This window comes from Musca autumnalis, unplaced genomic scaffold (assembly GCF_047663935.1).
Source record: "Musca autumnalis isolate F117 unplaced genomic scaffold, ASM4766393v1 scaffold_5, whole genome shotgun sequence".
Lineage (NCBI taxonomy): Eukaryota > Metazoa > Arthropoda > Insecta > Diptera > Muscidae > Musca > Musca autumnalis.
Genome location: NW_027412088.1, coordinates 190,419,584 through 190,445,682, shown reverse-complemented (window position 1 = coordinate 190,445,682; position 26,099 = coordinate 190,419,584). Strand labels below are relative to the sequence as shown.

General features: G+C 32.4%; 1 protein-coding gene across 12 annotated transcripts in view; it reads right to left on the bottom strand.

The window, feature by feature from the left end:
* The window catches only part of pdm3 (POU-domain protein pdm3), a 352,720-nt gene that overhangs the window by 242,959 nt on the left and 83,662 nt on the right, over nt 1-26,099 (bottom strand). For all 12 annotated transcript variants that reach the window (XM_073956611.1, XM_073956617.1, XM_073956622.1 and 9 more), the window contains one exon: nt 19,584-19,753. The gene's annotated coding sequence lies outside the window, so the exon portion shown is untranslated. The remainder of the gene's footprint in view (nt 1-19,583; nt 19,754-26,099) is intronic.

Below are 26,099 nucleotides of genomic sequence, written 5' to 3'. Positions count from 1 at the left end.
GGTGCTTCTATAGACCCTTTTCTCAAAGAATGGGTGCTTCTATAGACCATTTCTGAAAGAAATTTTGCTTTTATAGGTCCTTTCTGAAAGAAATTTTGCTTCTTAGGTCCTTTCTGAAAGAAATTTTGCTTCTGTAGGTCCTTTCTGAATGAAATTTTTCTTCTATAGGTCCTTTCTGAATGAAATGGTGCTTCTATAGATTCTTTCTGAAAGAAAACATGTTCTTTTTAGAACTGCATTACCATCCTCAAATATCCTGGCCATTTTTTTTGTGACTGACGAAATATCTGCTGGGCATAATGCTGGCGCTTGATGGTTCAACTAATTACAAATGAGTACAAAAGCGTACAACGCCCACTTAACTGAAAGCCAAAGACAAAAAGAAAACATAATTTGATGAAATAACAACCCTTTTTGCATAATAAGCTTGAATTATGAATATTTGAATTCCATAATTTTTTTATTCATTATTTTTTGCACATTGGGGAGAATATTGCATTTGCCCTGATCCCTTTTCGACCAATTTTTAATGATAAACCAAATTTCAAACAAAAGCCTGGAGCAGCATAATACCAAAATATAGCATGAGAAGTTCTGGGAGGAGGTTTGTTCCATGATCTCATAATGCCCTGTTTAAATAGCAAAAGAATACGTGCTCATTATGAATTTTGTAAATTTACCCCTTTCTCCATCTGAATTTTGCCCTTTCACTTTGTATGTATAAGTGTGTGTGTGTGCATTTGTCCAATTTTGTACGCTAATGAAGCTAGAAATTAAAAATAAGATTGCAAAAAAAAAAACGAATCTATTTGGCGCCATAACATTTGGAAATTAATGCAATTTTGTGAATTAAGGGTTATTTGCATTTCACGCTTTTCGTTGGACGTTCTTCTTTGCTTTATTTTTTGCCGTTTCTGGTGCATGGCACACGCCATGGAGTGGCCACTGGACACTTTTGTCCACTCATTAAAGGAATGGGTTATTGAATTTTTTGTTTAGAGGGTGTTATGCTTGAACAGCACGACTTTGAGAGAGACACAATGAAATAATGCAAGTCATAAGCCAAGCCAACATGTGTTGCATTCGGTTTTTTTTTTAATTTTTTTCAATTTTTTTTTCAAGGGTTTGAGAAAATTAAAAATTTTGTTTTAAAAGTAGACAGTTGGAGGAAGAGGGAAATAAATTGTATTAAGGGGTATTAATATTCAACGAAATCGATTTTGCAAGAAAAACGATACGGAGAAAATAATTCAATAACAAAAATTGTATAGGAGCGCTTTTTACTAATATAGAACTTGTGGAACGTTTTTTGCTTGGCACAAGGAAAAGCTCTTAGTACGAAGAGGAATTAAAACCGATAAGACCCGGTCCACATTAGAGTAGTTTTATGAAAGTAATTTCATTAAAATATGCGTTCTGAGTATTTGTCCATACTGGAGTGATTTCATTGAAAAATTTCATGATATTATGCGTCCCTAGATCGAATTTCATAGTAGAGTAATATCATGAAATTTTTTCATGAAATCACCTTAGTGTGGGCCCGAACTTAGATCGAGTTCCCCACTATGTACAGCAATTTCAAAAAACTTCTCCAGTTTGGAACTTCATCTAAAAACTCATTTTATGTTAAAACACAACAAACGTATTGACCGTTGTTACACTGCTGAACGTTGATGCGGAAAAGTTCTATTATTTGAAATGTCATTCTGCAAAAAACATCAAGGCTCAGCAATATGCAAAATTTTACACAATTCCATTGCATATACTTTAAAGAAAATTTCGTAATGAATGTTATCCAGACAATAAACTCTGATCTAAACATGGTTTTATACCTTAAGGGGTTAACCAAACGTGAAATCTAAAAATTTTCCAATTAAATTACTTACCGCATTATTAATTTTATATGATATGATGATGTTATTATTGGAAACTTACCTGAAAATAAAAAGAAATAAATTAGTATGAGATAAGAATTCCAAAAAAATGCTAACGAGGGTATATACACTTTCATACGGGCAAAATATGTCTCATGGAAATAATGGTTTTAGAAATGTGTTTCAGACAATGTGCAGTCGATTTAGCAATGTCCGTCTGACTGGCTAGCTGGTGCGCACAATAACTCTCAAACGGATGAGCCGTTTTGGTCCAAAATTTGGCTATCGCTATACTTTGTCCAAACTTAGTTTATGATCGAAGATGGGCCATATCGGTCCACTCCTTCAGGTACCTCCCTCACGAAAGTTCAAAAATTTTCGGAAATATTGAACGCACGATAACTCTTGAAGGGAGTGACCGATGTAATCCTTACTCTGCACATCCCACTATATCTACCAGACAAAGATCAGGTTCAAATATGGACTATATTTGTCTACTCCTTCTGGTACCTCCCACACAAAATATCGGATAAGTTCACTTTAAGACCTGCTGTCGAATCACTTTGATTTTTGTTGAAGCGCTTGCATTCGCTACCTCCATTACGACGGTAAAAGTTATTTAAGGGGAAATTTTATATTTCTTGGGAAAACAGCCCGAAAGGTGATAAAAACCCTATACCACGATAACTCCCGACCTGTTCAACCGATTTGGTCCAACATTTGGTCCTCGCTAAGGGTACCTCCCCCACAAAAGTTCAACATTTGTGTCTAAGTGCAGTTAATTCCTAATCAACATTTTTGTCGGCAAGTTCAAATGTTCAAAAAGGGCCACAAAATTCTGAAGAGAACTCTGTCAACACTTCGTCTTGAATCAGACAACGTGCGATTCATAACACCACTTTTCAATAATGGTTACCAAAAACGCTGGTAATTGAGCAAATCTACTACCACGAAGATGGGCACTGAGCCACTGGGCCCATCTACTACGCAGTAGATGGCCACTGGGCCCATCTACTACACAGTAGATGGCCACTGGGCCCATCTACTACACAGTAGATGGCCACTGGGCCCATCTACTACACAGTAGATGGCCACTGGGCCCATCTACTACACAGTAGATGGCCACTGGGCCCATCTACTACACAGTAGATGACCACTGGACCCATCTACTACACAGTAGATCGCCACTGGGCCCATCTACTACATAGTAGATGGCCACTGGGCCCATCTACTACACAGTAGATGGCCACTGGGCCCATCTACTACACAGTAGATGGCCACTGGGCCCATCTACTACACAGTAGATGGCCACTGGGCCCATCTACTACACCGTAGATGGCCACTGGGCCCATCTACTACACCGTAGATGGCCACTGGGCCCATCTACTACACCGTAGATGGGCCCATCTACTACACCGTAGATGGCCAATGGGGCCCATCTACTACACCGTAGATGGCCACTGGGCCCATCTACTACACCGTGGATGGCCACTGGGCCCATCTACTACACCGTAGATGGCCACTGGGCCCATCTACTACACCGTAGATGGCCACTGGGCCCATCTACTACACCGTAGATGGCCACTGGGCCCATCTACTACACCGTAGATGGCCACTGGGCCCATCTACTACACCGTAGATGGCCACTGGGCCCATCTACTACACCGTAGATGGCCACTGAGCCCATCTACTACACAGTAAATGGCCACTGGGCCTATCTACTACACAGTAGATGGCCACTGGGCCCATCTACTACACAGTAGATGGCCACTGGGCCCATCTACTACACAGTAGATGGCCACTGGGCCCATCTACTACACAGTAGATGGCCACTGGGCCCATCTACTACACAGTAGATGGCCACTGGGCCCATCTACTACACAGTAGATGGCCACTGGGCCCATCTACTACACAGTAGATGGCCACTGGGCCCATCTACTACACAGTAGATGGCCACTGGGCCCATCTACTACACAATAGATGGCCAGTGGGCCCATCTACTACACAATAGATGGCCACTGGGCCCATCTACTACACAGTAGATGGCCACTGGGCCCATCTACTACAAAGTAGATGGCCTACTTTGAATTTGACTATTTCTTGGAAGAAAGGATAACAAATGCACCATTCCAGCCCGTAGTGTTCCAAAGAGTCGTCTAACATTATTAGGCAGACCGAAGTATTACCCTCCAACATAGTAATCATAATCAATTGCCCCCAGCAACTACGTTATAGAAAAGTCCAACTGTAGTTATATTGATTCTGACTTTTACATAATGTCTGCTAATTAAAATATTTTATAAATTACTTTTTATTGTTGCAATTATCAATTATATATGACGATATTATCATCATCATCATTATTGAATGCATCTACGTTTTATTTCTTGTCAATCTTCAATTATTGCAGTTAATTATTTATTTAAATTCTAAACATATTCAAATGTTATTGTTATTATTTTATTGGCAGTTATTTGTTTTGTGTCGCCCACACCAAGTGTTCGTTCGTAATGTCATTAAGTAATTCATAAGGAATTTTTTCACAATATAATGAGCTTTGTTTGTTATTTTTAATAATTGGAAATAATATTTTAAAAGATTGTGTCAGATAAAAAAAAAATAAAAAGTGAGGGATATGTGGTATATATCTTATAGTACATTTAGACTTATAAATCCACACGATTTCAAATGTCATTTCCATGTATATACGTCAAATAAATCGTAGTTCTAAATCAACTGGATTTTATTTGACATATATTGTATGGGATTGACAGTTTAAATCATAGTATAAGTTCATAGTCTAACAGGCGTTTTAGAGCCTTATAAGTGCTGAATACTGGAAAACTTTTCGCTACCCTTCTTAGTTCTTTTGCGCCAATATTTATTTCCCAGTTGCTGTTTTCAATTACGATCACTGACCTTATTAAAACTCCATAAACCAGCATTTAAAAAATATTTTCAATTTAATTCATTATCAATAATAAATCTTTGGAAAATTATTAATTTTTATAATAATAAAAAAGAAGTGGGCAAACCATAAATCCCCTACATTATTTAGCTTATTAATCATGTTCCATTTTCCAAATCACAGCAAAAGGCACACACACACACTCCGATCGGCTGGCTGACTAAGTGACCTTCAGTTGTAATCAATGTTGAATATCTTTAGATTTGTTCTTGCGACTTCGTTTTTGGCAGCAAAAATGATATTTATGGTTTTAAGTCGTAAAAATATTGTTAACATGAGTTCAAACAAACTTTGGACTGGCTGTTTGTCGTCGGTCAGAGCAATATGGTCACACCCCAATAAAACAAAAAAAATATTTTTTTTTTATTTTCTACAAATCCCCAAGTAGCCAAAAAATGCAGCACATAATCAGCCAAAAACGGTTTTTGGACGACGACAACTGTATTGCATTTACAAATGTTAATTTTATGTTATATTAAATTGCAATGTTTTCTGGCTGGCTGACTGTCTGTCCCGCCGCCGATCTATCGATGACGATATGATTGTGCTATTTTTTGTAATTATGTATTTTGTTGTTGTTGCTTTTCCCCCTATGCAACCAAACAACAATCACCTTAAAAAAACAGGCATTAATTACAACAATTAATTTCGCACAGTCACACCAAATTAAAACACGCTCCAACACTTACCGCATACGTTATGGGTATTTATGTGAGCGAGCGAGTGATTATCTCTTTTCCAAAGACGACAGTATTGCGATTTTTTGTCGTTTTAATTCTGGCGCAGTTGCATTAGAAATAAGCAGTTAACCATACGAAAAATAATAATTAAATAAATTTTGTAGAAAAATAATAACAACAACAAGAAAATGCTAACGAAAAATATAGACACATTTTGCAATTAATGTAAATTACAATACGTGCAACATTATAAACAGTGCGGACTCCCCTTTTTCTACTTCACAGAATTGCAATTTCCATACATACATACATATGTGTGTGACGCCTATTAGCAAAATGTTTAGAAATATATTTTTTAAGAAATTTTTTCTTTAAGACCTTTTTGTAAGGCTTGGAATTTTCTATAGAAAATTTAAAGCCTTTTCGTAAGGCTTGGAATTTTCTATAGAAAATTTTAAGCCTTTTCGTAAGGCTTGGAATTTTCTATAGAAAATTTTAAGCCTTTTCGTAAGGCTTGGAATTTTCTATAGAAAATTTTAAGCCTTTTTGTAAGGCTTGGAATTTTCTATAGAAAATGTTAAACCTTTTTCTAAGGCTTGGAATTTTCTATAGAAAATTTTAAGCCTTTTGGTAAAGCTTGGAATTTTCTATAGAAAATTTTAAGCCTTTTTGTAAGGCTTGGAATTTTCTATAGAAAATTGTAAGCCTTCTTGTAAGGCTTGGAATTTTCTATAGAAAATTGTAAGCCTTCTTGTAAGGCTTGGAATTTTCTATAGAAAATTGTAAGCCTTCTTGTACGGCTTGGAGTTTTCTATAGAAACTTTTAAGCCTTTTTGTAAGACTTGGAATTTTCTATAGAAACTTTTAAGCCTTTTTGTAAGACTTGGAATTTTCTATAGAAAATTTTAAGCCTTTTGGAAAGGCTTGGAATTTTCTATAGAAAATTTTAAGCCTTTTTGTAAGGCTTGCAATTTTCTATAGAAAATTTTAAGCCTTTTTGTAAGGCTTGCAATTTTCTATAGAAAATTTTAAGCCTTTTTGTAAGGCTTGCAATTTTCTATAGAAAATTTTAAGCCTTTTTGTAAGGCTTGCAATTTTCTATAGAAAATTTTAAGCCTTTTTGTAAGGCTTGCAATTTTCTATAGAAAATTTTAAGCCTTTTTGTAAGGCTTGCAATTTTCTATAGAAAATTTTAAGCCTTTTTGTAAGGCTTGGAATTTTCTATAGAAAATTTTAAGCCTTTTTGTAAGGCTTGCAATTTTCTATAGAAAATTTTAAGCCTTTTTGTAAGGCTTGCAATTTTCTATAGAAAATTTTAAGCCTTTTTGTAAGGCTTGCAATTTTCTATAGAAAATTTTAAGCCTTCTTGTAAGGTTTGGAATTTTCTATAGAAAATTTTAAGCCTTTTTGTAAGGCTTGGAATTTTCTATAGAAAATTGTAAGCCTTTTTGTAAGGCTTGGAATTTTCTATAGAAAATTTTAAGTCTTTTTGTAAGGCTTGGAATTTTCTATAGAAAATTTTAAGCCTTTTTGTAAGGCTTGGAATTTTCTATAGAAAATTTTAAGCCTTTTTGTAAGGCTTGGAATTTTCTATAGAAAATTTTAAGCCTTTTTGTAAGGCTTGGAATTTTCTATAGAAAATTCTAAGCCTTTTTGTAAGGCTTGGAATTTTCTATAGAAAATTTTAAGCCTTTTTGTAAGGCTTGGAATTTTCTATTGAAAATTTTAAGCCTTTTTGTAAGGCTTGGAATTTTCTATGGAAAATTTTAATCCTCCTCAAATATTTTATTTAATTTTTCCAGGCCATTTTTCCCAAGTTGTATAATTTATCATTCCCCATTCCCTCTCCCCCCTCTCCCTACTAAATGCAATACAAAATGTAGCTCATTATGTCATTTAGCTTTACAACGTATGCATTTAATGCAAAACATAAACTGAGTGCACAGAAAGAAACACGCTTTACGCTTGTACAGCTGCGCACAACATTCATACATGGATGGACGGACGGCCGGCCGGGACAGTGTTGTGTTTTATGTTTTCAACTTTTTGTTAAACATCAGCTTTAACAACAACACAATCAAACATAATTTTTCCAAGTGCCAAATGATATTCTATTCAATGGCTGAGAACTGAGTGTGACTGAAGCTGGCTGGCTGGCTTGTTGGTTGCCTCGCTGAGTGAGTGACTGACTTGGCTGATTCAGAGTCTTTGCCGCATAGACACGTTGCAGCTCAAGCCTTAGCAATATTTAATGTTGTTTTTTGGCTTTATTGCAATCTTGTTGCAATTTACATATTAGATTCGGTATAAATGACTAGATAGCTGTTTATTTGCAACGTCGTTGTTCCTCTTCTACGTCTTTATGTGGTTTTTTGCCTTCGTGAAATTATTGTTGTGCGTAAATTTGAATTCAAATTTAATAATTTAAGTGTTAGTATTTGAATCGTTTATTTGTTAGTTATTATGTGCATATGTGTGCATGATTAAAGGTATTTTGTAACGAATCTAGGCATACATAGACATACAGACTTGGTTACATCCATGTGAATATGATGAGTATTAATGCATGTCTGATTAATTGAAAAAGATAAACATATTGGAAAATCCAAATATGGTAAGGAGCGTTTTTGGGGATCTTCAGTAAGTTACAAATGCAAATAGCAAATAATAGATTTTGGATTTCAGAGAAGTGTTTTGGATTTCAGAAATTGTTGCCATAGTAATGAAAGTGGAACGTTTTTAAAGATGTGGATCGTGTTTCATTCTTTGGAGGAAATTTTGAACAAATGTCCAAATTTACACAATATGTATTTATATTATTAGTCTATAGGTTAACGTTATCTGTAGTTTTTTTTTTTTTTTTTTGTTTTGAAAACTATATCAAATTCCACACCTTACAAATTAAACCAATCGATTATGAATAGCAAATTAACAATGCATTCAATACCCAAATAGACTCTTTGGCAAAATTTTTTGTAATATATGTGATTACATATTATTATTTTCATTATTTTATTTATTTGGTTTATAAACTTTAAAATATGTAAAACTCTCATTCCCCACACCTCCTCCTTCCAAAGACCCGTTAAAGATCAATTACCATTAAGTGTATGCGAAAAATTTTTGTGGGTATATAATTTTCCACCACAGTCGTGGAACTTTCAAAATTTACGCATATTATTATTGCAGTTCCCCTTACCTGTTAGGTAATTGTCACTACAATTCCCTCCGTCTTTATGAAATTAATGAGAAAAACTGTTGAAAATTGCTTCAAGTCATTTTTCCGTTTTTAAATCGAGACCTGTTAAAATGTATGTTTAACAACGGCAAAACCACAACAGCAACAATAACAACAATTTTGTTAAAATAAATGAATGTTGCCTACTTATGTCATAACATAATAATTGTGTATAAAACCACATAGAAGGTATGTACACTACCAGTCAGTAGAATAGGGTAAGTAGCTTCATTTTTGCTTATAGCATATTTATATTAGGACTTTAGACCGGGATAACTTCTTACTATAAAACAAGTGAGCAAAGGCTATAGTCGGGACGGGGCCGACCATGTGATACCCTACACCACTACCCCTGTGCATAAGCTTTTCACTGGTAAACATTTCTTTTAGGGAATATAAACCGACTACCACCAAAAATAATATGCCTCTATCTCTCTCGGACCCCCATAAGCAACCAAAATTTCGTGACCATCCCATCAAAATTACGACCTGTAACTTGATTGCAAAAAATGGAAGAATTGGATGCATTACCGACTATTGTGGTATCTCCCTTGTTGGACCACCTTCGCCAACCTGCTTTACACCAATGTAAGGGCGATATTTTCTTCTTCCATTGACAGGCTTTGTCGTTGGAATACCCCAACTAGAAGCCAATATATTCACAAAGAATAAAACTTTGAATTTGTCTCCAAATGAGCTTTTCCCCATTCCGACCCCTAAATATTATCCGACTATCACCAAAATCAATAGGATTCTTCCTCTGTGGGACCTGCAGCAACTCCCAAAAAATTCGTGACGATCCGATCAAAATTTCGATCTGTAGCGTGATTACAAACAAATCGGAAAATGGGATGCATTACCGACTATTGCGATATCTCTGTTGTTTGAGCAGCTACGCCAACCTAATTTGCATAATTTTAAAGATGGCATTTTCTACTATCTTAGTCGGGCTTTGCTTTTAGATGGTCCCCAACCAAAGGTGTGATATGCGTCATTATAACTAAAATTGCAAAAATGAAAATTTGGGTTCTATTAGCGACTATTGCGATATCTTCGTTGTGTGACCGCCAACGACAACCTACGTTATATCGTTGTAAAGGCGATATTTTCTACTTTCATTGCCAAGTTTTATATACCCCTTACAGACGCTGAGATATTTGCTTTGGAATCAAATGTTAACTTTTTCTCCAAATAACTTTTTTGCTCATTCCGACCCCTAATTATTATCCGACCATCTCCAAAATCAATAGGCTTCTTCCCCTCCAGGACCCCCATCAACACCCAAAATTTCGTGACGATCCGATCAAAAAAGTGGAAAAATGGGATGTATTACCGACTATTGCAATATCTCCGTTATTTGGCCACCTACGCCGACCTAGTTTGCATCATTGTAAAGATAGGATCTTCTACTTTCATATTCAGGCTTTGCTTTTGAAAAGTCCCTAACCAAAGCTGTGATATTCGTCATTATAATTAAAATCGCAAGAATGAAAATTTGAGTTTTATTTGCCAATATTGTAATATCTCCGTTGTTTTATCACCTACGAGAACTTACTTTACATCATTAGAAAGGTGATATTTTCTACTTTTATTGTCAGGTCTTGCCTTACAAAAGGCTTAAAATTTTCTATAGAAAACTCCAAGCCTTACAAAACAGGCTTAAAATTTTCTATAGAAAATTCAAAGCCTTAGCAAAAGGCTTAACATTTTCTAGAGAAAATTCAAAGCCTTAAAGAAGGCTTAATATTTTCTATAGAAAATTCCAAGCCTTAAAGAAGGCTTAAAATTTTCTATAGAAAATTCCAAGCCTTAAAGAAGGCTTAAAATTTTCTATAGAAAATTCCAAGCCTTAAAGAAGGCTTAAAATTTTCTATAGAAAATTCCAAGCCTTAAAGAAGGCTTAAAATTTTCTATAGAAAATTCCAAGCCTTAAAGAAGGCTTAAAATTTTCTATAGAAAATTCCAAGCCTTAAAGAAGGCTTAAAATTTTCTATAGAAAATTCCAAGCCTTAAAGAAGGCTTAAAATTTTCTATAGAAAATTCCAAGCCTCAAAGAAGGCTTAAAATGTTCTATAGAAAATTCCAAGCCTTACCAAAAGAATTAAACTTTTCTATAGAAAATTCCAAGCCTTACCAAAAGACTTAAAATTTTCTATAGAAAATTCCAAGCCTTACAAAAAGGCTTAAAATTTTCTATAGAAAATTCCAAGCCTTACAAAAAGGCTTAAAATTTTCTATAGAAAATTCCAAGCCTTACAAAAAGGCTTAAAATTTTCTATAGAAAATTCCAAGCCTAAGCAAAAGGCTTAAAATTTTCTATAGAAAATTCCAAGCCTTACAAAAAGGCTTAAAATTTTCTATAGAAAATTCCAAGCCTTACCAAAAGGCTTAAAATTTTCTATAGAAAATTCCAAGCCTCAAAGAAGACTTAAAATTTTCTATAGAAAATTCCAAGCCTTACAAAAAGGCTTAAAATTTTCTATAGAAAATTCCAAGCCTTACAAAAAGGCTTAAAATTTTCTATAGAAAATTCCAAGCCTAAGCAAAAGGCTTAAAATTTTCTATAGAAAATTCCAAGCCTTATCAAAAGGCTTAAAATTTTCTATAGAAAATTCCAAGCCTTAGCAAAAGGCTTAAAATTTTCTATAGAAAATTCCAAGCCTTAGCAAAAGGCTTAAAATTTTCTATAGAAAATTCCAAGCCTTAGCAAAAGGCTTAAAATTTTCTATAGAAAATGTCCAAGCCTTACCAAAAGGCTTAAAATTTTCTATAGAAAATGTCCAAGCCTTACCAAAAGGCTTAAAATTTTCTATAGAAAATGTCCAAGCCTTACCAAAAGGCTTAAAATTTTCTATAGAAAATTCCAAGCCTCAAAGAAGGCTTAAAATGTTCTATAGAAAATTCCAAGCCTTACCAAAAGAATTAAACTTTTCTATAGAAAATTCCAAGCCTTACCAAAAGACTTAAAATTTTCTATAGAAAATTCCAAGCCTTACAAAAAGGCTTAAAATTTTCTATAGAAAATTCCAAGCCTTACAAAAAGGCTTAAAATTTTCTATAGAAAATTCCAAGCCTAAGCAAAAGGCTTAAAATTTTCTATAGAAAATTCCAAGCCTTATCAAAAGGCTTAAAATTTTCTATAGAAAATTCCAAGCCTTAGCAAAAGGCTTAAAATTTTCTATAGAAAATTCCAAGCCTTAGCAAAAGGCTTAAAATTTTCTATAGAAAATTCCAAGCCTTAGCAAAAGGCTTAAAATTTTCTATAGAAAATTCCAAGCCTTAGCAAAAGGCTTAAAATTTTCTATAGAAAATTCCAAGCCTTAGCAAAAGGCTTAAAATTTTCTATAGAAAATTCCAAGCCTTAGCAAAAGGCTTAAAATTTTCTATAGAAAATGTCCAAGCCTTAGCAAAAGGCTTAAAATTTTCTATAGAAAATGTCCAAGCCTTACCAAAAGGCTTAAAATTTTCTATAGAAAATGTCCAAGCCTTACCAAAAGGCTTAAAATTTTCTATAGAAAATGTCCAAGCCTTACCAAAAGGCTTAAAATTTTCTATAGAAAATGTCCAAGCCTTACCGAAAGGCTTAAAATTTTCTATAGAAAATGTCCAAGCCTTACCGAAAGGCTTAAAATTTTCTATAGAAAATTCCAAGCCTTACCGAAAGGCTTAAAATTTTCTATAGAAAATTCCAAGCCTTACCGAAAGGCTTAAAATTTTCTATAGAAAATTCCAAGCCTTACCGAAAGGCTTAAAATTTTCTACTAACATTTTCTATAGAAAATTCCAAGCCTTAACTAAAGACTTAACATTTTCTATAGAAAATTCCAAGCCTTACAAGAAGGCTTAAAATTTTCTATAGAAAATTCCAAGCCTTAGCAAAAGGCTTAAAATTTTCTATAGAAAATTCCAAGCCTTAGCAAAAGGCTTAAAATTTTCTATAGAAAATTCCAAGCCTTAGCAAAAGGCTTAAATTTTTCTATAGAAAATTCCAAGCCTTACCAAAAGGCTTAAATTTTTCTATAGAAAATTCCAAGCCTTACCGAAAGGCTTAAAATTTTCTATAGAAAATTCCAAGCCTTACCGAAAGGCTTAAAATTTTATATAAAAAATTCCAAGCCTTACCAAAAGGCTTAAAATTTTCTATAGAAAATTCCAAGCCTTACCAAAAGGCTTAAAATTTTCTATAGAAAATTCCAAGCCTTACCAAAAGGCTTAAAATTTTCTATAGAAAATTCCAAGCCTTACCAAAAGGCTTAAAATTTTCTATAGAAAATTCCAAGCCTTACCAAAAGGCTTAAAATTTTCTATAGAAAATTCCAAGCCTTACCAAAAGGCTTAAAATTTTCTATAGAAAATTCCAAGCCTTACCAAAAGGCTTAAAATTTTCTATAGAAAATTCCAAGCCTTACCAAAAGGCTTAAAATTTTCTATAGAAAATTCCAAGCCTTACCAAAAGGCTTAAAATTTTCTATAGAAAATTCCAAGCCTTACCAATAGTCTTAAAATTTTCTATAGAAAATTCCAAGCCTTAACAAAAGGCTTAAAATTTTCTATAGAAAATTCCAAGCCTTAACAAAAGGCTTAACATTTTCTATAGAAAATTCCAAGCCTTAACAAAAGGCTTAAAATTTTCTATAGAAAATTCCAAGCCTTAACAAAAGGCTTAAAATTTTCTATAGAAAATTCCAAGCCTTAACAAAAGGCTTAAAATTTTCTATAGAAAATTGCAAGCCTTAGCAAAAGGCTTAAAATTTTCTATAGAAAATTCCAAGCCTTAACAAAAGGCTTAAAATTTTCTATAGAAAATTGCAAGCCTTAGCAAAAGGCTTAAAATTTTCTATAGAAAATTCCAAGCCTTAACAAAAGGCTTAACATTTTCTATAGAAAACTCCAAGCCTTAACAAAAGGCTTAAAATTTTCTATTGAAAACTCCAAGCCTTCACAAAATTTATGAAGTATTTTGTTCTTTCTATAGAAAATTCCAAGCCTTAGAAAAGTCTTAAAATTTTCTATAGAAAATTCCAAGCCTTAGAAAAGTCTTAAAATTTTCTATAGAAAATTCCAAGCCTTAGAAAAGGCTTAAAATTTTCTATAGAAAATGCCATGCCTTAGAAAAGGCTTAAAATTTTCTATAGAAAATTCCAAAGCTTTAGAAAAGGCTTAAAATTTTCTATAGAAAATTCCAAAGCCTTAAAAAAGGCTTAAAATTTTCTATAGAAAATTCCCAAGCCTTTCCGAAGGCTAAAAAATTTTATATAGAAAATTCCAAGCTTTACAGAAAGCTTAAAATTTTCCAAAGCCTTCAGGAAGGCCTAAAATTTTCTAAAGAAAATTCCTAAGCCTTACAGAAGGCTTAAAATGTTCTATGGAAATTTTGAAGCCTCGCCGAAGGCTTAAAATTTTATATAGAAAATTCCAAGCCTTACCGAAGCCTTAAAATGTGCTATAGAAAATCCCAAGGCTTAGGGTTTTCATTGGGAATTTTAACACGTCACTAAGCCGTTATTTAAATTTATGAAGTATTTTGTTCTTCAATAGAAACAAGACCCTTATCTAGTATATTTCTCGGTATTTCATCGCTTCCTCCTCCATTGAATTTCAATCTCAGCTTTCATTGATTTAACCTTGATGCCTCATTACACATATTCTGCTCGCTTTGTGTGGACTTCATTAAACAAAATTTCTCTCTAAATTAATGTATAATGAATTATTGGAAAACACAAAAAGAAGGGGGAGGGAGGATGGACTTCAAATGAATTCCATTTAATTGATTTGTTCATTGGTTTTTGTTTCTTTTTCAATTCTTAACGATCAGCGTTCGAGTTTCTACTGATGATGGAACGTTAATGGTAGTGATTTTGTTGTTGTTATTTTTTTCTAGATATTTATGAGTTCTCATTTTGTGTAACCTCCTCCTCCTCCTCCTCCTCCTTCCACTTCCCTTCTTCATTATAACGTCCCGTAAAACAAACATTTGCATTCAAATTGTGACAGGCTGCCTGTACCGCTTTCAATGAGCAATAATTTAAATTCATTTAAATAATTTGTGATTTGTATTCATTTAAGAAAGAAAAAATCGAACACAACAATTGCCGCAGATGAAGAGGAAGAATCGAAATAAAAATTAAATACTGCCACTGCAATAATGAATATGATTGCTTTCGTTACACCCGATGATGATGTTATGATGAGGGTTCCGCCAGATTTTGCGCTTGTATGCGGGGCGCACTGTGTAACTAAACATTTAATTTTAATGGCCTATTTATTTACGTTATTGGCAATCTGATGATGCTGATGATGATAATGACGTTGATGCCGATGCTACCGATGATGTGGGCCTGCATTCATTGGAAATTCAAAAAAAAAATGTAAGTTCAATGCAAAACTATTTAACCTTTTTTTGTTCGTCTAATTAGTTTCTAATGATTTTTTTCTGGTGGATATAAGCAATAGAGAGAGATAGGGGAAAAGAGAAATACGAGAAACGAAAAATGTAAGCCTACATTAAGACTTCAGAATTTTCAATCGAAAAGTTTAAGCCTTGGTTAAGGCTTGGGCATTTTCTATAGAAAATTTTAAGCCTCTGTGAAGGCTTGGAATTTTCTATAGAAAATTTTAAGCCTCTGTGAAGGCTTGGAATTTTCTATAGAAAATTTTAAGCCTCTGTGAAGGCTTGGAATTTTCTATAGAAAATTTTAAGCCTTTGCGAAGGCTTGGAATTTTCTATAAAAAATTTTAAGCCTTTTTTAAGGCTTTGGAATTTTCTATAGAAAATTGTAAGCCTTTTTAAGGCTTTGGAATTTTCTATAGAAAATTTTAAGCCTTTGTGAAGGCTTGCAATTTTCTATAGAAAATTTTAAGCCTTTGTGAAGGCTTGGGAATTTTCTATAGAAAATATTAAGCCTTTGTGAAGGCTTGGAATTTTCTATAGAAAATTTTAAGCCTTTGTGAAGGCATGGAATTTTCTATAGAAAATTTTAAGCCTTTGTGAAGGCTTGGAATTTTCTATAGAAAATTTTAAGCCTTTGTGAATGCTTGGAATTTTCTATAGAAAATTTTAAGCCTTTGTGAATGCTTGGAATTTTCTATAGAAAATTTTAAGCCTTTGTGAAGGCTTGGAATTTTCTATAGAAAATTTTAAGCCTTTGTGAAGGCTTGGAATTTTCTATAGAAAATTTTAAGCCTTTGTGAATGCTTGGAATTTTCTATAGAAAACTTTAAGCATTTGTGAAGGCTTGGCATTTTCTATAGAAAATTTTAAGCCTTTTTATGGCTATGGAATTTTCTATAGAAAATTTTAAGCCTTTTTTAAGGCTTTGGAATTTTCTATAGAAATTTTTAAGGCTTTGGAATTTTCTATAGAAAATTTTAAGCCTTTGTGAAGGCTCGGAATTTTCTATAGAAAATTTAAAGCCTTTTTGAAGGCTTGGAATTTTCTATATAAAATGTTAAGCTTTCGTTAAGGCTTGGGCATTTTCTATAGAAAATTTTAAGGCTTTGGAATCTTCTAGAGAAAATTTTAAGCTTTTTTAAAGGCTTTGGAGTTTTCTATAGAAAATTTTAACCCCTTTTTAAGGCTTTGGAATTTTCTATAGAAAATTTTAAGCCTTTGTGAAGGCTTGGAATTTTCTATAGAAAATTTTAAGCCTTTTTGAAGGCTTGGAATTTTCTATAGAAAATTTTAAGCCTTTTTGAAGGCTTGGAATTTTCTATAGAAAATTTTAAGCCATTTAGAAGGCTTGGAATTTTCTATAGAAAATTTTAAGCCTTTGTGAAGGCTTGGAATTTTCTATAGAAAATTTTAAGCCTTTTTGAAGGCTTGGAATTTTCTATAGAAAATTTTAAGCCTTTGTGAAGGCTTGGAATTTTCTATAGAAAATTTTAAGCCTTTGTGAAGGCTTGGAATTTTCTATAGAAAATTTTAAGCCTTTGTGAAGGCTTGGAATTTTCTATAGAAAATTTTAAGCCTTTGTGAAGGCTTGGAATTTTCTATAGAAAATTTTAAGCCTTTGTGAAGGCTTGGATTTTTCTATAGAAAATTTTAAGCCTTTTTGAAGGCTTGGAATTTTCAATAGAAAATTTTAAGCCTTTGTGAAGGCTTGGAATTTTCTATAGAAAAGTTTAAGCCTTTGTGAAGGCTTGGAATTTTCTATAGAAAAGTTTAAGCCTTTGTGAAGGCTTGGAATTTTCTATAGAAAAGTTTAAGCCTTTGTGAAGGCTTGGAATTTTCTATAGAAAATTTTAAGCCTTTGTGAAGGCTTGGAATTTTCTATAGAAAATTTTAAGCCTTTGTGAAGGCTTGGAATTTTCTATAGAAAATTTTAAGCCTTTGTGAAGGCTTGGAATTTTCTATAGAAAATTTTAAGCCTTTGTGAAGGCTTGGATTTTTCTATAGAAAATTTTAAGCCTTTGTGAAGGCTTGGAATTTTCTATAGAAAAGTTTAAGCCTTTGTGAAGGCTTGGAATTTTCTATAGAAAAGTTTAAGCCTTTGTGAAGGCTTGGAATTTTCTATAGAAAATTTTAAGCCTTTGTGAAGGCTTGGATTTTTCTATAGAAAATTTTAAGCCTTTTTGAAGGCTTGGAATTTTCAATAGAAAATTTTAAGCCTTTGTGAAGGCTTGGAATTTTCTATAGAAAAGTTTAAGCCTTTGTGAAGGCTTGGAATTTTCTATAGAAAAGTTTAAGCCTTTGTGAAGGCTTGGAATTTTCTATAGAAAAGTTTAAGCCTTTGTGAAGGCTTGGAATTTTCTATAGAAAAGTTTAAGCCTTTGTGAAGGCTTGGAATTTTCTATAGAAAATTTTAAGCCTTTGTGAAGGCTTGGAATTTTCTATAGAAAATTTTAAGCCTTTGTGAAGGCTTGGAATTTTCTATAGAAAATTTTAAGCCTTTGTGAAGGCTTGGAATTTTCTATAGAAAATTTTAAGCCTTTGTGAAGGCTTGGAATTTTCTATAGAAAATTTTAAGCCTTTGCGAAGGCTTGGAATTTTCTATAGAAAATTTTAAGCCTTTGTGAAGGCTTGGAATTTTCTATAGAAAATTTTAAGCCTTTGTGAAGGCTTGGATTTTTCTATAGAAAATTTTAAGCCTTTGTGAAGGCTTGGAATTTTCTATAGAAAATTTTAAGCCTTTGTGAAGGCTTGGAATTTTCTATAGAAAATTTTAAGCCTTTGTGAAGGCTTGGAATTTTCTATAGAAAATTTTAAGCCTTTGTGAAGGCTTGGAATTTTCTATAGAAAATTGTAAGCCTTTGTGATGGCTTGGAATTTTCTATAGAAAATTTTAAGCCTTTGTGAAGGCTTGGAATTTTCTATAGAAAATTTTAAGACTTTGTGAAGGCTTAGCTTCTATAGACAATTTTAAGCCCTTTTTTAAGGCTTGGCAGTTTTCTATAAAAAAATTTAAGCCTTTTTAAGGCTTGGGATTTTTTTTTATAAAAAATTCGAAGGCTTTCATGAACCTTGGGATTTTCTTTCAGGCTTGGGAATATTCGTTTTCTTGCTGTTAAATATAGGTTAATTTCTTACTATTTATTTTGAACCTGTTTCTTTATTACCATTTCTTGACTCCAGCTTTCTTTTATTTTTATTGCCTTTTATTCCAATAAATCCTGTTTTAATTCACTTAATATGCATTAAACATATTCAGAAACCCATAAAAATCCGTGTTTAAAATTCTTTAAATAACTTTAACACTACGCTTGACTACTGTGGGGCTGTCTTTATGTCTCTCTCTCGGTATTAAGTACCGGCTGGCAGGCTGGTTGGCTGATGAGCAGCCATGAGGCTCACAAAAATTGATATGTTGCCAATAATAATGTGATATTTGCAAATGAAATGCCTATCAAAGTGGCCAAGTCAGGTTATCAGAAAACTAATAAATTACCTCATAACGTTTTAAGGTATTTAAAGGAAAACATTGCAGTTTCAGCTAGAAGGAAAAGAATGCAGAGCAGTGGGGCATTGGAAAGGGTTTGGAATTAAAATAAAAAAAAATATGTAAGGTTTTTGTTGCTAAAAAGCTGTTACTAAGCAGCCATGTATGTTAGGATTTTTGTTTGTAAGAAACTATACGAATTATGCCAAGATTCTACAGGTGGCCCTCTTGAAATGGGAAATAGAAATTAAAATATCAATAAAATTCAAATTCGATGGTTGTTTCTTTTTTCTATGGCGTTTATTTGACCCGAAGGGCGATTGCCCAATTCGTAGTTTAAGAGGCTCACCTGTATAGCTGGGTAGTTGGATATTACCTTGCGTATTTATAATGATAATTGTAATGATTTCCAATTATAACAAAACATAAAAACCCCAATCGTTGTGTTGTTATGAATTACAAGATTTAGAGCGTTGCGTCGTAGCCAGCCAACAAGCTACAAAAACGCTACGTTTCATTCACCTTGTAAAACGTGCAAATGAATTGACTTGCCAGACATATCATAAACTAATCATAAAGGCATATCACAAAACTCATAATGGTATTCACTTGTTTTTGATAAAAACTGTTTGATCCATAGTAATTAGGAAGAAGCCGTGGCAGAAGTCGAAGAAGAACCCAAGAGACAGAAGCCCAACGCACCCACAACACAACACGCCACATGGTAAATGGTAACAAAATCCGTTTTTTTACACCCAACAAAGAATTGTTTATTGTAAAAAACACACAGAAAAAAACAACACACATAAAATATGATAAACATTTTGAATTTGTGGCATGATTGGAATTTTTAATTTCACAAAATTTCCAAAACGCCATAATAAGCAACTTAATTTGTTAAGATAGTTGTAAATATCAGAATTTGAAGCCTCATGTGTAGGTACTTACTTTCAGTTTGGTCCAGTTTTTGGTAGTAAGGTATCTGCTGGCTTGCCGGGTTTTATGTTACTATTTTGTGTTACCAATTTAACAAACGTCACTGGTGGCGTTTTGGGTCTTGTTTACCAATACTTTATGGTTTCTCCAGGAATACGTGGTTGAAATATTAAAAAAAAAATCTGCAATTAAAAGAATAATAAAATATACAAACAATTAATATTTTGGGGTTTTTCTGAGGAACTTATATTTAAATAGTTAAATAGTAATAGTATTAAAATTGTTAAAAATTTCCAGAACAAGAGATTTTAAAAAATTTCATATCATCTGTAGAAAATTCCCAAGCCTTAAAAAAGGCTTCACATTTTCTATAGACAATTCGCAAGCCTTAAAAAAGAGCTTCAAGTTCTCTATAGAATTTTCTATAAAAAAAAGCTTAAAAAAAGCTTAAAGAATACTTAAAATTTTCTATAGAAAATTCGAAAGCTTTAAAAAAGTCTTAAAATTTTCTATAGAAAATTCGCAAGCTTTAAAAAAAGGCTTAAAATGTTCTATAGAAAATTCCAAGCTTTAACAAAGGTTTAAAGTTTTCTATAGAAAATTCGCAAGCCTTAAAAAAGCTTAAAATTTTCTACAGAAAATTTCCAAGCCTTACAAAAAAGGCTTGACATTTTCTATAGAAAATTGCCAAGCCTTAAAAAAGAAAATTCCCAAGCATTAAAAATCCACGCTTATAAATGTAATTTGAAAAAATATTTAAAAAATTATTTTAAAAATCCACGCTTATAAATGTAATTTGAAAAAATATTTAAAAAATTATTTTAAAAATCCACGCTTATAAATGTAATTTGAAAAAATATTTAAAAAATTATTTTAAAAATCCACGCTTATAAATGTAATTTGAAAAAATATTTAAAAAATTATTTTAAAAATCCACGCTTATAAATGTAATTTGAAAAAATATTTAAAAAATTATTTTAAAAATCCACGCTTATAAATGTAATTTGAAAAAATATTTAAAAAATTATTTTAAAAATCCACGCTTATAAATGTAATTTGAAAAAATATTTAAAAAATTATTTTAAAAATCCACGCTTATAAATGTAATTTGAAAAAATATTTAAAAAATTATTTTAAAAATCCACGCTTATAAATGTAATTTGAAAAAATATTTAAAAAATTATTTTAAAAATCCACGCTTATAAATGTAATTTGAAAAAATATTTAAAAAATTATTTTAAAAATCCACGCTTAAAATGTAATTTGAAAAAATATTTAAAAAATTATTTTAAAAATCCACGCTTAAAAATGTAATTTGAAAAAATATTTAAAAAATTATTTTAAAAATCCACGCTTATAAATGTAATTTGAAAAATATTTAAAAAATTATTTTAAAAATCCACGCTTATAAATGTAATTTGAAAAAATATTTAAAAAATTATTTTAAAAATCCACGCTTATACATTTTAATTTGAAAAAATATTTAAAAAAATTATTTCAAAAATCCACGCTTATAAATTTAATTTGTAAAAAAAATATTTAAGAAATTATTTTAAAAATCCACGCTTATAAATTAATTAAAAAAAAAATTTAAGAAATTATTTTAAAAATCCATGCTTATAAATTTAGTTTGGAGAAATAATAAAAAAAACTATTTTAAAAATCCACGCTTATAAATTTAATTTAAAAAATATTTAAAAAATTATTTTAAAAATCCACGCTTATAAATTTAATTTAACAAATATTTAAAAAATTATTTTAAAAATCCACGCTTATAAATTTAATTTAAAAAATATTTAAAAAATTATTTTAAAAATCCACGCTTATATATTTAATTTAAAAAATATTTAAAAAAATTATTTTAAAAATCCACGCTTATAAATTTAATTTAAAAAATATTTAAAAAACTATTTTAAAAATCCACACTTATAAATTAAATTTGAAAAAATGTTTAAAAAATTATTTTTATTTATATAAAAAACTTTTATAAAAATCCACGCTTATAAATTTAATTAGAAAAAATATTTAAAACATTATTTATTTACGAAGCATTGTGGCGTTTTTTTAATCTTTTCCACTAATAAAAAAGTTGTTTTAAAATATTAAAACAACAACAATGGGATTAAGCCAGACTATTTTGAAAAAAACAAAATTATTTATTTACTTTTTTTTTTAATTTTTTTCCAATTATTTTTTCTTATATATTTAATGTGAAAAATATTTAAAAAATTATTTTAAAAATTTACGTTTATAAATGTAATTTGAAAAAATATTTAAAAAAATTATTTTAAAAATCCACACTTATAAATTTAATATAAAAAATGTTGGAAAAATTATTTTAAATATACCCACTTATAATTATACCCTCAGCCTTTAGGCTATGAAGGGTTCATACGGGCAAAATGTACCTCATCGAAATAATGGTTTCAGACCCCAAGTATGTTTGGACGAAAAGTGTTTCAGACAATTTGGAGTTGATTTAGCAATGTCCGTCCGTCTGTCTGACTGGCTGGCTGGAGCTCACGATAACTCTCGAACGGATGAACCGATTCGATTCAAATTTTGGCTTTCGTAATATTTTTTCCAAACATAGTTCAAGTTCGAAGATGAGCTTTATCGGCCCACTCCTTCCGGTACCTCCCCCACAAAAGTTCCAAAACGTTCGGAAAGTTTGTGCGCACAATAACTCTTGAAGGGAGTGACCAATTTGGTCCATACTTTGTACAGTGTCAACTATCTACCAGAGTAATACGAGGTTCCAATATGGTCCCAATAGGTCCACTCCTTCGGGTACCTCCCACACAAAATTTCGGAAAAGTTCAGTTTAGGGTCATCTCTCGAATCGCTTTGATTTTTGTTTTAGCAACTTGTATTAACTGCCCTCCATCCGACGGTACAAGTTTCATCAGGGGCAAGTCCATACTTCCTGAGAAAATAGCACGAAAGTTGCAAAAAACCCCTATGACACCGTGTGAGGTGGTTGGAGCGCAAGATAACTCTCGAACGGATCTGCCGATTCGGTCCACAATATTGCCTTAGTAATATTTTGTCCAAACATAGTATAAGTTTGAAGATAAGCCATATCGGTCCACTCCTTCAGGTACCTCCCCCACAAAAGTTCAAAAATGTTCGGAAAATTTGTTCGTACGGTAACTCTTGAAGGGAGTGGCCGAATTGGTCTATACTTTACACATCCTAATATATCTACTAGATATAGATCAGGTTCAAATATGGACTATATTTGTCCACTCCATCCGGTACCTCCCACACAAAATTTCGGATAAGTTCACTTTAAGATCTGATATCGAATCACTTTGATTTTTGGTGAAGCAATTTGCATTCGCTGCCTCATTTACGATGGTAAAAGTATTTTTAGGGGCAAGTCCATACTTCTTGAGCAAACAGCCCGAAGAGTGTAAAAACCCCCTATGGCACCATATGTTGTGGCTGGAGATCCACTTCCATAACGATCAATGTCGATCCATTCCTTTTAGTATCTCCTCCGCAAAACTTTTGATCTTTAATCCTAATCAACATTTTTGTCTGTTCAAACTCCAAAAATTTTTAAAACCCCCTAAATACATACGTATTTTGGGAAAAAATAGTTTCAATATACACAGGCTGAGGGTATATCTCTGTCGGCAAAGCCGACTGATATTTTTTTACTTGTTTTGTAGAGCAGTGAACAAAGATATAACGCTAATTCCTGATGGCCCACAGGGTCTCTAACAAAAATTTCATCACGCCATAACGCGGAAGTTCGACTCACGGCGGATCTGTCCTTCGGGGTTCATAATATACTCACCAAGGCCTTCCTTCCCCAAGAGGAATTTTCCGTGCCCCAGACTTTCACCTCCATTTTGTTGCACAGTGTAATCTAATCTAATCTAAAAAAATGTGTTCAGCTAGGTGAAAGGTACCACCACGGGGCTATATCAAAGAGTCAACCTATCTTTAAATTTTTTGGCGGAAAAGTTTTATAGCTGCAGGAAACTTCAAGAGTCAAATTGAGGGTAGTTTCATCAAAACAATGTAGACCCTCAAAAATGGACCCATGTTGACGAATTTTAGTAAAGAAATTTCGTGACCACTGAAAATTCCCGAAAATCGGGAGGTACAGTTATATGGGGGGATATACCAAAACATGGACCTATATTGACGATTATTTTTGAATAGACAAAATTGTAGCTAAAATTCTCAAAATACCGATCATTACAGCTAGTGCGGTTAAAAATTGCAGCTAAAATTCTCAAAATACCGAAAATCGGGAGATACCGTTATATGGGGGCTATACCAAAACATGGACCTATGTTGACGATGTTTCGTTGGACATGTTTTATGACCACTGAGAACTTCAAATGTCAAATTACAGCTATTTCGGTTAAAAACTGTAGCTAAAATTCTCAAAATACCGAAAACCGGGAGGTACGGTTATAAGGGACCATACCAAAACATGGACCTATGTTGACGATGTTTGGTGGAGATGTTTAATGAACACTGAGAATCTCAAATGTCAAATTGCAGATAGTTCGGTTACAAATCGTGGCTAAAATTCTCAAAATACCGAAAATCGGGAGGTACCGTTATATGGGGGCTATACCAAAACATGGACCTATGTTGACGATGTTTGGTGAAGATGTTTAATGACCACTGAGAACCTCAAATGTCAAATTGCAGATAGTTCGGTTACAAATTGTGGCTAAAATTCTCAAAATACCGAAAATCGGGAGGTACCGTTATATGGGGGCTATACCAAAACATGGACCTGTGTTGACGATGTTTGGTGGGGATGTTTAGTGACCACTGAAAACCTCAAATGTCAAATTGCAGATAGTTCGGTTACAAATTGTGGCTAAAATTCTCAAAATACCGAAAATCGGGAGGTACCGTTATATGGGGGCTATACCAAAACATGGACCTATGTTGACGATGTTTAGTGAAGATGTTTAATGACCACTGAGAACAACAAATGTCAAATTACAGATAGTTCGGTTATATATTGTGGCTAAAATTCTCAAAATACCGAAAATCGGGAGGTACCGTTATATGAGGACTATACCAAAACATGGACTTATGCCCATATCCTTTGGGATATAAGTTTGTTGATCACTAGGAACCCTAAGTGCCAAATTATAGCTAATTCGGTCTGCAAATGTGGCGAAGAACGTCAAAATACCTCAATAGAAAAAATATTTAAAAAATTATTTTAAAAATCCTCGCTTATAAATTTAATTTGGAAAAATATTTAAAAAATTATTTTACTAATTTTACGCTTATAAATTTAATTTAAAAAATATTTAAAAAATTGTTTTAAAAATCCACGCTTATAAATTTAATTAAAAAATTTTAAAAAAATTATTTTAAATATACCCGCTTATAATTTTATATTTATGTAAATTGACAAAAAATAGTTTTCAAAAAATTATTTTAAAAATCAACCCTCATTAATTTAATTTAAAAAACGTGTTGAAAAATTCAATGTTAAACCCAAGGTTAACCATGATATAAAAATATGAAAAGTGTTCCATTTCTTAAAGAGGCAACAATTTCCAAATCACGAAACCAACCGACCTACTGCCAACATCTGTTGCCTTTATACCAAAAAAGCTCAATTTGTTGCTTTTATTTTCTTCTTTTTTTTAGAAAGGTTTGGGTATGGTTGTCCCTTCCACTCAGAAATTTCTTTTGTTAAAACTCTTCCTTCCCAAAACCTTGTTGTTGTTGTTGTTAGAAAATAAAACTTTTTTCTTCTCGAATTGCCTTGAATATTTTTTCATCAGGAAGAGAATGAATGGTGAATTAGAACAAATTGTGTCTGGCAAGTGTCTGGAGAGTACTTTGTTCCTCATCATGTTTTTATTTTCTGTTTTTTCTTCTTCTTTTTTATCCATATTTACTTCAACTAAACGGAAATCTGTTCATGTTACCACAGCTACCACAATCAATGCCACATAACTTATATCTAACTGACCATTAGTGTTGATGGGCGAAGAGATGACAGACAGACTGACTGACTTGATGTGTATGTACGGTTGTGGCATGATTTTACACACATTTCTGATGTGTGATACAATTTCTCAGCTGGTTTGGATTTCTTCTTCGTAGGTAATCAATTTCTATGGGAAAACCTTCATTCAGCCCCTTTGAATAGGGTTTTCTAAAGGAATATTTTCATTCAGCCCGCCTGAATAGTATTTCTATAGGAAAACTTCATCTTTCGCACATTTCCCAACCTTCGTTTTCTGTCCTCTCCTCTTCTATGTCTTTTTTTGTTTTTATTTTAAAAAGTGAAACTGAAATTGACACTTTACCATGCCCAAGTGTTAAACATCACAATAAATAAGTAATACCAAGAAAATGTTACCTGTCTCTTTCTTTCCATCATCACCACTCACGGCGAGGCTTTCCTACGATTGAGTATAAATGGCATACACACAAAAATGCCAAGTGGAAGTATTCCCCAAGTGAAACCTTCCACCCACCCGTCGCCCAATTTTTCTGGGAACTTTCAACAAAGGAAGTTTACAG